Source organism: Carcharodon carcharias, chromosome 15, assembly GCF_017639515.1.
Source record: "Carcharodon carcharias isolate sCarCar2 chromosome 15, sCarCar2.pri, whole genome shotgun sequence".
NCBI lineage: Eukaryota > Metazoa > Chordata > Chondrichthyes > Lamniformes > Lamnidae > Carcharodon > Carcharodon carcharias.
The window spans coordinates 136,484,525-136,496,669 of record NC_054481.1 but is presented as its reverse complement, the minus strand read 5'-3'; positions in this window follow the sequence as shown (position 1 = coordinate 136,496,669).

Below are 12,145 nucleotides of genomic sequence, written 5' to 3'. Positions count from 1 at the left end.
TGTCTGCTTGTGCGTGGTTTTGTGGGTGTTTGTGTGTGTGTGTGATGTGTGTGTGTGTGTGTTGTGTTTCTGTGTTCACGTTTGTGTTGTGTATCTGTATGCACAAATGCACATGTGTGCAAGTGCAAGTGAATGATTGTGTGCTTGTGTGTTTCTGCACATGTAAGTGTTTGTGTGTGTGTGTGAACATATGTGCATAAGTATGGTAGAGTGCTTCTGGATTTCTGAATGTGTGTGTTCATATGTATGTGTGTTTTGTATATGTTTGTGTGAGTGTGTATATGCCTGTGTGCATCTGCATATGCTTGTGCATAAATGTGTTTGTGTGTATGTTTCTGTATTTGTCTGTGCATATGAGATTGTATGTGTGCCTCTGTGCATGTGAGAATGTGTGCATCTGTGTGTCTGTGGGTTTTTCAGATTTTTTGTGTTTTGTTGTGTTTGCAAGTCTGTCTGATTTCTGTGTTTTGGCTGCAAACATGTGTGTGTGCGCGCATGTGCGTGTGTGTGTGTATGATTATGTATGTGGGTGTGTGTGTGTGTTTGTATGAGTGTGTGAGTTCGATGTTTTAATGCATTTGGGTGTGGGTTTTGCTGTCTGGGCGAGCGTTTGTTCACATCCCTAATTCTCTTCAGAAGTTCTTGTCTGTTTCTGTGCTTGCACAAATGTGTGCTTGTATGTCTGTGTGTGTGTGTGTGTGTGTGTGTGTGTGTGTGTGCATGTGCATGTGTGATGGTATGCATGTGAGCGTTTATGCATTCGTGTGTGTGTTTTATTATTTTCCTTTTGGTGTGTGCATAGGTCTCTGTGATTTTGTATGTTTGTCTGCACATTCTGTCACTCTATGTGCATGTGTGTGCAACCGTGTGTGTGTGTGTGTGTGCGTGTGTGTTTGTGTATATGTGTGAATGAGTTTGTGCATGTGGGAGTCTGAGTGTCAGTCTGTGCATGCGCGAGAACATCCGTGGGTGTGTGCTTCTGTCAATAAGATGTGCCTGTGTGTGTTTGTCAGTGTGTGAATGCATCTCTGCGTGTGCATTTATGTGTGACAGGCACTGTGTGTGTTTGTGTGTTCCTATGAGCATTTCTGCGTGTGCATATGCATGCGTGTGTGAATGAGTCTGTGTGAATCGCTTGATTTGTGTGTGTGTGTGTGTGTTTGTGTGTGTGTGTGTGTGTGTCTGTCTGTCTCTCTGTTCATGTAAGATAACTCTCATAGTTGATAGCTTCTTACTTGCTTTTCTGGCAAAAGTGTTTTGAAGGCTAGTCCAGTTCAGTTTCTGGTCAATGGAAAACCCCAGGAAGTTTGCTAGTGGGGGATTCAGTGTTGGCAATGTCATTGAACACCATCGTGGGAAGGCTGGATTCTAACTCTCTCTCCAAATGGTTATTGCATGACACTTTGGTTGTGTGAATGTTACCTGACGCTTGTCAGCCGAAACCTGGATATTATCCATAGCTTGTGGTATTTGGACACAGACTAGTTCAGTACCTGAGGAGGCGAGAATGGTGCTGAACATTGTACAATCTTAGGCGAACATCCTCAATTCTGACCTTATGTGGAAGGAAAGTCATTGATGAAGCAGAAGGAGATGGTTGGACCGAGTACAATACCTTGACGCACGACTGCAGTGATGTCCTGTAAGTCAGATGACTGGTGTCAAACAACGACAAGCATCTTCCTTTGTCCTAGGTATGATTCCAAACAGTGGAGAGTTTCCACCCTAATTCCCATTGACTCTAGCATTGCCCGGACTCCTTAATGCCACACGCTATAAAATGCTGCGTTTATATCAAGGGCTGTCACTCTCAATTCCCTTGTGGTGCTCGAGGTTTCAATGAAATCTGTGGCAGAGTTGCCTTGGCGGAACTTAAACTGGGCATCCGTGAGCAGGTTATTGCAAAGCAAATGCCTCTTGATAGAACTGTCTTTGACCCTTTCAATTATTTTGCTGATGATCGAGTGTAGAGTGAACAGCCTCTAATTGTCAAGCTTTGATTTGTCCTGAGATAAAAACAAAAAAGCTGTGCATGCTGGAAATTCAAAACAAAAACAGAAATACCTGGAAAAACTCAGCAGGTCTGGCAGCATCGGCGGAGAAGAAAGTAGACGTTTCGAGTCTTCATGACCCTTCAACAGAACTAAGTAAAAATAGTAGAGGAGTGCAATATAAGCTGGTTTAAGGTGGGGGGGTGGGGGAAGAGAAGTCCCCCTCCCCAATGTAAACCAGTTTATATTTCACCCCTCTCCTATTTTTACTTAGTTCTGTTAAAGGGTCATGAGGACTCGAAACATCAACTTTGTTCTTCTCCGCAGATGCTGCCAGACCTGCTGAGTTTTTCCAGGTAATTCGGTTTTTGTTTTGGATTTGTCCTGTTTGTGTGTGTACAGGACACACCTGGGCAATTTTCCGAACAGCCGGTTAGATGCCAATGCTGTAGCTGTACAGGAAAAGCTTGACTAGGGGCCCTGTAGGTTCTGCAGCACAAGTCTTCTGTTTTGTTACTGGAATATTGCCAGGGCCCATAACCTTTGCAGTATCCGCTGGCTTCTGTTGTTTCTTAATATCACATGGAGTGAAACAAATTGGCCGAAATTGGGCATCAGTGTTGGCTGGGGACTCCAAAAGAGAACGAGGTGGTTCAACCACTCGGTACTTCTGGCAGAAGATTCGAATAATGATTCCATCATTGAGAACGGGGATGTTTGTGGAGACTCCACCTCCATTGAGTTGCTTAATTGCTCACCACCACTCACGATTGAATGTGCTGAAACTGCACCGGCTGTGGTGTCGCTTAGCTCTATCACACTTGTTTAAGCTGTCTGACAGGCACGCAGCCCTGTATTATGGTCTCACCCGATTTACAGCTCATGCTTAAGTATGCCCAGTGCTGCTCCTGACATGTCTTCCTGCAATATTCACTGAAACATGGTTGACCCCAGGTGTAATGGCAACTGTGCAGTCGGTGATATGCCAGGCCACAAGGTTACAGGATTTTGTTGAGTACAGTTATGCTGCTCTTGATGGCCCAAATCGCCTCATGAATCTTCCAGTCCTCAGTTGCTAGATATTTTGGAAATATAACACATTTAACATGGTGGTAGTGCCAAAAATCACGATGGGGTGTATCCTCAGTGTGAAAACGGGGCTTATTCTCCACAACGACTGGGCGGTTGCCAGACTAGTAAGTAGGTATTGCTCCAGTTTTCGACCGGTATTTTTTTCCCTTTTAAAATACATTAAACAAATTAAAAATATGGGTTGTCGGTTTTATTTAAAGCACACAAGTAATTTAACCTAATTTTTTAAATGCTTTGAACTTAAAGCAATATTTTGTTTTGAAATTGAGGCATGGCAGGGCAGCTGAATTCTGTGTTAGGTAATCCCTGGAAAATGTAGGCAGTCCGCAATGCCCCTTGCGCTTGACAAACCACGTTTGTAAGAAGTGCCACCGGCTCAAGTTTCGAAGAATCAGCGGCAGCTTGGGGCACTGACGTGCGACTGTAAGGCTCAGGGTTTCATAGATAGCATGTATTTTAACGTCGTCACCCCAGTGCAGACAGAAGGGACTGGATGACCGTCAGTCAGACGAAAATCATCAGGCATCTAGTCAATGAAATCCCCAGGGTATATCACACTCGAGAACCGTTTCACTCTGTTTCATAACGGTAAGAGAAAATGTTCATCCGTGGATTGCAGCCACGCTCATTTCACTGTGAGTTGCTCAGCTGCAAAGGTGGGGAGGTAATACAGGGGGAGGACAATAGTTGTAAGAGACTCAATAATAAGGACAAGATTCAGGCGTTTCTGCAGCCGTAGAAATGTCTTCTGGGTGGTGTGATGCCTCCCTCGGCTCCATGGTCAGGGAATTCACTGAAATGCTGCAGGGCATCTTAAGGGGTAGGGTGAGCAGACAGTGATCAAGGTACATGTTAGTACCAATGACACAAGTATAAAGAGGAATGAGGTTCTGCAGGGAGAACGTAGGGAGCTATGAAAGAGTTTAAAAGGCTGGACCCTAAAGGTAATAATCTCTTGATTATTCCAAGTGCCATGCACTAGAGAATATAGGGATAGGAGGTTAGTCCAGATCACTGCGTGGCGCGAGAGATGATGCAGGATAAAGGACAATAGATTTCTGGGACATTTCGTTTGTCATGCAGGTGGTGGGACATGTACAGGATTGCCCCTGAACTGTAATGGGGCCAACATCCTAGCAGGTTTGTTTGCTGTTGCCGTTGTGGAGGCCGTAACAAAATTGTGCAGGGGGATGGGATCCTAGGGGGTGGATCAGCAGGGAGGAATGCACAGCCAAACTTAGAAGACAGAGCAAGAGATCATGAAAGGCATTGAAATTATTGGCCAGCTAATCTGCAAGGGAGTTTGGCATGTTTGGGTGGAATGTATTTAAAACAAGCAGTCTAACGAGTAAGGCAGAGGAAATGAGCGCAAAGATTAATACATGGAAGTATGATGTCATTGCTGTCACAGAGGCATAACTGAGAGAGGAACTGAATTGTCAGCTCAATATTCCAAGATGTATGGTCTTCAGGCGACACTGGGAAGGAGGTGAAAGAGGAGGTGCTACCAGAATATTGATAAATGAATCAGTTACAGCGGTAAGGAGCGATGACATCTGAGAAGGCTTTACAAATGAAGCCACTTGGATAGTTCATTAGAAGCAAAGATGTGTCAGTCACATTGCTGGGAGTATACTGTAGGCCCGCAAATCACCAGAGAGGAATAGAAGAACTGATATGTAGACACATTTCAGAGAAGTGTAAAAATTGTTGGTTAGTAAAAGTGGAGAGTTTGAACTTCCCCAACATTGAATGGTTAGTCATTCTGTGATATCTTTAGAGAGGGGGTAATTGTTAAAAATAATCCAGGACTGTTCTTTTAAAACAAGACCTTAGAAGGCCTGACAAAAATGAAAGCAGGCAAGTGGTTGTAGTTATCAATGGGGGAGAAGTTTCTAAATTTACTGATAATAACTCCGTTTGATTCAATCTTGTTGTGGAAAAGGACAAGGATGGGACATAAATCCGAGTTCAAAATTATGGAAGGGCCGATTTTAATAAGAGCAGAAAAAATTTGGCTAGCAAGAACTGGGAGAAGCTTTTTGAATGTAAATATGGATCAGAACAGTGGGACTCCCTCAAGAAGGATATAGTGAGGCTACAGAGTCAACATATTCCAGTAATATCAAAGGGCAGGACCAACAAATCCAAATAACGCTGTATGTCGAGGGATATACAGGATTGCATAAAGAGAAAAAGGCAGGTTCATGGCAAATACCGAGCGCTCAAGACAGTGCAAGACCAAAAGACGAGTAGAATGTGTACTGTGGATATTAAAAAGGAAATCAGGAGAGCAAAAAAGGGGCATAAGCCATAGTTGAGATTTAAAAACAAAGGGAAATACAATGTTATTTTAAAAGTACATTAAGAGGAAGGGGATAACTAGGGGAACAGTACGGCATATTAAGGAGTATAGTGGCAATTTGTTTGTGGAGCCGGAGGACATAGGTATAGTTCAAAAGGAATAGTTTTCTATCGGTGTTCACAAGTGAGAAGCAGGAAGTGGATATGGAAATCCGACAGAAGGACTAGGACTGTGATAAAATTAAGGAAATTAGCATAGAAAGGGAAGTGGTCTAGCAGGTTTAAATGTAGATATATCTCCAGGCCAGAATGAAATGCATCCCAGGATTTTGAGTGAGGAAGGGAAGAGGCAACAGGGGTGTTGGAAATAATTTTCAATAACTCTGGCCCCCTGGAGAGGTGCCAGAGGGTTGGAGGACAACCAATGTGGATCTGTTATTCAAGAATGGGGAAAGGGTAATCAAATGAATTACAGTCGAGTCAGTCTAATCAGAGTGGTGGGGAAACTCATGGAAGCAATTCTGAAGATGAGGGTTAATCTGGGCTTGGAGAGGAAGGGATTAACTAAGGCCAGTCAGCACAGTTCTGTTAAGGGGCGATCATGTCTGGTAAATTCAATAACATTTTTTGAAGAGGTCACCAGTGTGTAGCTAAGGGCAATGCAGTTGTTGTAGCCCACTTGGATTTTTGCACGGCTTTTAATAAGGACAAAGGAAAGAGCCCATGTGATCCTAGGCAATTTTGCAAATTAGATCCAGAATTGGCTGAGTGGCATGAAACAAAGTTTGATAGTTGAAGGGTGTTTTTTGTCAGTAGATGCCTGTGTCCAGTGTGCTCCCAAAGAGATCAGTGTTAGCTGCATTCCTGCTTCTTGTATATATAAGAGATTTAGACTTTAAATGTAAAATTGTTGGTCACTAAGCTGGCGGATGACACGAAAAGTGTTGTTGTGTTAAATAGCATGTAGGATAGCCTTATATTGTAGAAGGATATAGATGGGCAGGTCAGATGGGCTGATTAGTCGCAAAATGAATTCAACCTGGATAAGTGTGACGTGATGCACTTTGGGCAGGACAAACATGGCCCGGGAATACACTTTCAAGGTCAGGACCCTGGGAATTACCAAGGATCAAAGAAACATCGGTGTGCATGTCCGCTGGCCCCTTAAAGTAGCATGACAGGTTAATGAGTTGTTTAAAAAGGCATTTGGGATGCTGTCTTTTATTAGCCAAGGCATAGTATATAAGAGTAGGGAGGTTTTGCTGGAGCAAACGGTGTTTAGGCCAAAGCTGGAGTATTGTGAGCACTTCTGGAATCTCCGGTAAAGGAAGGATATGATTACACTAGAGAGAGTGCAGAGGACATTTATGAAGATGTTGCCTGGGTTGGAGAGTTTTAGTTATGAAGAGTGATTGGATGTATTTGGGGTTATTTTCCCCAGAGCAGATGAGATTGATGGGGGACATGATTGAGGTGTATAAAATTCTGTGGGGCATAGTTAGAGTAGACAGGGAGGAGTTTTTCCTATTGGAAGCGGATAAATAACGGGGGCACATAGATTTAAGCTAAGGGGCAGCGTGTTTAGAGGGAATGTGTGGAAGATTTTTTTTTTCACCCAGTGGGTGATGGGAACTGCCTGAATGTGTGGTCCAAGCTGAGGCTATCAGGATATTTAAGACATATTTGGATGTGCACTTGAGATGCCATAGAGTGCAAAGCTTTGGACCTGGTGCTGGAAAATGGGATTCAAATATTTATGTAGTTGTTTGACTGGTGCAGACTGGAATGTACCATAGCGCCTTTTGCTGAACTGTAGGCCTCCTCGCGTCCATAATGCTGTCATGGACAGAGGCATGTGCAGCATGTTGGTTGTTGAGGATATGGTCAAGTATTATTTTCCTTGTTGTTGCAACCCTCACCAATGACCAGAGCCTCAGCCGAGCAGCATAGTCATTTAGGGGTCGACCAGTTCGGTCAGTAGTAGTGATACCAAGCCCCTCTTCGTATTGGGCCGTGTAGTCCACCACTAATAATACATGCTGCGTTCCTGCCACTCTCAGTGCTTCCTCCAAGTGATGTTCAACATGGAGGAGAACTGATTCATTTGCTGATGGGTTAGTGTTAAGTGATAATCAACAGGAGGTTTCTATGCTCATGGTTGACCTGGTGAAATCAGATCTCATGGAGTCTAGAAACGATGTTGCTGACTCCCAGGGCATCTCACTTCCAATTCTATACCAGTGTGCAAGCACCTCTGCTGGGCCTGTCCTGCCGGTGGGACAAGACATGACTTGGATGTAGAGGGTGGTGTCTTGGACATGATGTGTAAGATATGATTCCATAAGAATGACTTTTTCAAGCTGTTGCTTGAGTGGTCTTCGAGACAGCTTCCGAAATTTGGCACAAGACCAAAGTGTTAGTAAGCAGAACCCTGTAGCATTGACAGGGCTGAGAGTGCCAACACCATTTCTAGTGCCTAGGTCGATGCCAGTTAATTTGTCCGATTCTTTCAATTTTTGACACTTTGAGTTGGTTTCTTATAACTCAGTGGCGTTCTTGGTCATTGTTGTAACTGCATGGCTTGCTGGGCCATTTCAGGAGGAATTTAAGATTCAACCACATTTCTTTGTGTCTGGAGTCACCCATAGGCCAGACCCCATAATGATGACAGATTTGCTTCCATAATAGACATTGGGAACCATTTTTTTGCAACCATCGACAATAGTTTCACCTTCATTATTAGATTTCTTACTCAAGATCATTTGTTAAGATTCAAATTGCACCATCTACCCTAGCGTGACTTGAACCCGGGGCCCAAAGCAATTGCTTGGGTGTTTGGATCACTGGTCCAGCAATGAATGTACTCATACGTATGTATGTGGGAGAGTCCGTGAATTTGTGTGTGTGTGTGTGTGTGTGTGTATGTATGTGTGTGTTTGTGTTTGCCTGTGAGCTTTTATGTGTGTGTGTTTGCGTGTGTGCTTGTATCTGTGTTTGTTTAAATGTGTGTTTGTGTGTGTGTGTTTGTTAGTGTATTTGTGTGTGCATGTGTGTCTGTGTCTATCCTATACGTGTTTATTTGAGTTTGTGTGTGTGTGACCATGGGTGTGTGTTTTTCTCTTTCTGAGACTGCGTGTGAAAGGGTGAGTTGTTTTAAGTGCAATTCCATGGGGTGGGTTTTCACTGTCCAGGCCAGAATTGATTTCCTATACATGATTGCAATTGAGAGTTGTATATTATATACATAAATGTGCAAGTATTTGTGTGTGTGTGTGTGTGTGTGTCTGTATGGATGTCCATGTCTGCCTGTGTATGTTCTTGTATTATCTTTGTGTTTGTGGATGTGAATACGTGTATGTAACTTTTTTTATAAATGCATTGATTTCGATTCCCAAATTTACATTGAAAAGTGTATCTGTTTCTATGTGTGTGCAAATGTGTATCTCTGAATGTGTGCATATGCATGTGTGTGCACGTGTGTGATGGTGTGTGTGCGAGAAAGGAAGAAAGTTTACATGCATGTGTGTTCATGTGCATGTGTTTGTGTGTGCGCCTTTGTGTTTGTATGCCTATGCAGGAGACTGGCTGAATGCGTATACATGTTTCTGTGGTATCAGTGCTTGCGTGCTTGCAAGAGATTATTTGCATGATTGTTTGAATATGTGATTGTCTATGTGTCTCCGTACTTGTGCGCTTGTGTGCATGTGTGTGTGCGTGCTATTTTGCATGTGCAGGAGCGTGTGTGTGTGTGTGTGTGTGTGTGCGTAAGTGTCTGCGTGTACTTATTCTTTTTGTGTGTGAATGAGTGTGAGTGCCTCTCTGCTTCCTTATGCATGTGTGTGTGTCTGTGTATGCGTGTGTGTGTGGGTGTGTGAGTGTGCGTGCATGTGTGTGTGCACATGTGTAGTTCTGTGTGCGTGTGTGTGTTTTTTGCGCATGTATGTATTTTTTGTGTCTCTTAAGGTGCTCGTTTGCGGGTTTCCCTGTGCCCATTTGCCTTTGTGTGTCAGATGTTGGTGCATGTGTCTGTGTGCTTGACTTGCTGAGTCTGTGCTCATGTGTGTGTCTTTGTGTCTGTGTGTGAGTGCGAGTCTGTGCATGTTTGTGCGAGAAAAAGTGATTGTGGGTGTTCCTACCTGTGCATGAGTATGCATATGTTAGTGTGTGTGTGTGTGTGTGCTTGTGTGTGTGAGCACACTTGTGATTTTATTTGTATGCATCTGTATGTGTATCTTTGTACATCATTGAGTGCACACCTTTTTGTGATTCCCTATGTATATGTCCCTGCATGTGTGAGTGATGTTCTGTATGTATTACAGACAAAACTGATGAGTTTAGGGTGAGGACTGACATGTGGAATTGTGATAGAATAGCCATCACTGAGACATGGTTGAGGGAGGGGTAGGATTGGCAGCTCAACATTCTGGGATATAGGATCATCAGGTGAGAGAGGGTAGGGGCTAAAAGATGAGCAGGCATTGCTTTATTAGTTATTGAGTCAGTTGCTGCAGTAAGCAGGGATGATTCTTGGAGGGGAAAGTGAATGATGATTTGTGGGTAGACTTTAAACCATAAGACCATAAGATCATAAGACATCGGAGCAAAAATTAGGCCATTCAGCCCATCGAATCTGATCCGCCATTCAATCATTGCTGATAAGCTTCTCAACCCGATTCTCCCACCTTCTCCCTGTAACCCTTAATCGCCGTACCAATCAAGAGCCCATCTATCTCGGTCTTAAATACAATCAACGACCTGGCCTCCAGAACCCTCTGTGGCAATGAATTCCATAATCACCACTCTCTGGCAAAAGAAGTTTCTCTTCATCTCTGTTCTAAAAGGTCTTCCCTTTACTCCGAGGCTGTGCCCTCGGGTCCTAGTCTCTCCTACTAATGGAAGCATCTACCCCAGGTCCTCTCTATCCAGGCCTTTCAGTATTCTGTAAATTTCAATCAGATCTCCCCTCATCCTCCTAAACTCCATCAAGTATACACCCAGGGTACTCAAACGTTCCTCATATGTTAAGCCTTTCATTCCTGGCATCTTTGTCGTGAACCTTCTCTGGACCCTCTCCTGGGCCAGCACATCCTTCCTGAGATACAGAGCCCAAAATTGCTCACAATTTTCTAAATGTGGTCTGACCAGAGCCTTATAAAACCTCAGGAGCACATGCCTGCTTTTATATTCTAGTCCTCTCGAAATAAATGCCAACATTGCATTAGCCTTCCTAACTACCGACTCAACCTGCAAGTTAACCTTAAGAGAATCCTGGACAAAGACTCGCAAGTCCCTTTGTAATCCAGATGATTCAGATTTCTGAATTATCTCCCCATTTAGAAAATAGTCCATGCCTCTATTCTTCCTACCAGAGTGCATGACCTCACACTTCTCCAGTTGTATTCCATCTGGTATTTCTTTGCCCATTCTCTTAACCTGTCCAAATCCTTCTACAGCCAACCCAGCCTCCTCAATACTACCTGTATCTCCACCTATCTTTGTATCATCTACAAACTTAGCCAGAGTGTCCTTAGTTCTTTTGTCTAAATAATTAGTGTATAAAGTGAAAAGTTGTGGTCCCAATACTGACCCTTGTGGAACTCCACTAGTCACTGGCCGCCATCCTGAGAAGGACCCCCTTATCCCCACTCTCTGCCTCCTGCCAGACAGCCAATCTTCTATCCATGCCAGTACCTTGCCTCTAACACCATGGGCTCTTATCTTACTGAGCTGCCTCCTGTGTGGCACCTTGTCAAAGGCCTTCTGGAAGTCCAAGTAGATAATATCCATCAGCTCTCCCTTGTTCTTGATAAAAAAAAAACGGGCAGCCACATTGATAGGTGTTTACTATAGACCCCCAGGTACCCAGCGGAAAGGTGAAGACCAAATATGCGCACAACTAGGGGAGGTGAGTGAAAACAATCATAGGGTAATTATCTTAAGAGATTTCAACATTCCAATCATTAATTGGGATAGATATAGTGTTAAGGGGTTGTAAGGAGTGGATTAATTGAAATGTGTGCAGGATAACGTTTTAGGTCAATTCGTAGAGTGTTCAATAAGGTACAGTGCAGTGCTGGACATAATTCTGGGGAGTGAAGCCGGACAGGTGGCTGGGTAATGGTGGGGGAGCTTGTTAGTGTTAGCAACCACAACATGGTACAGTTTATGCTGACTGTGGAGAAAGAAAAAGACAAGTTGCAAAATAAAAGATTTGGATTGAGGGCTGCTGGATTTTAGCAAAATAAGGCACGATCTGGCCAAGGTGGAATGGGAATGGTGAATTGTGGGGAAATATGCAGAGGAGCAGTGGGGGTCTTTCAATAAAGAAATGGTGAGGGTATAGTCTCAACATATTCCCGCTATGGTCAGAGGAAGGATTGACAAGGCCAAAGAACCATTCTTGACCAGAGATACTGAGAATGTGATGAGAAGGAAAATAGATGATTTCAACAGGTACAAGGGAAGCACATTAGCGGAGACAACAGTGTAGCACAGAAAGTGCCTGGTGCAGCTTAAGAAAGCAATTTGCAGAGCAAAGAATGGATAAGGGAAAGTTCTGGCTGATAAAAGTAAGGAAAATCCCAAGGTATTCTGAAAATATTTCAACGAGAAGAAGATGACCAGTGAAAGGGTAGGGCTTTTAGTGTCCAAAGGGGCTATTTATGGTTGGAGCCAGCTGACATCAGTAGAGTGTTGAACGAATAATCCACATCCATCTTCACTCAAGAGAATGAGGATGAAGGTGTCGAACTCGGGAA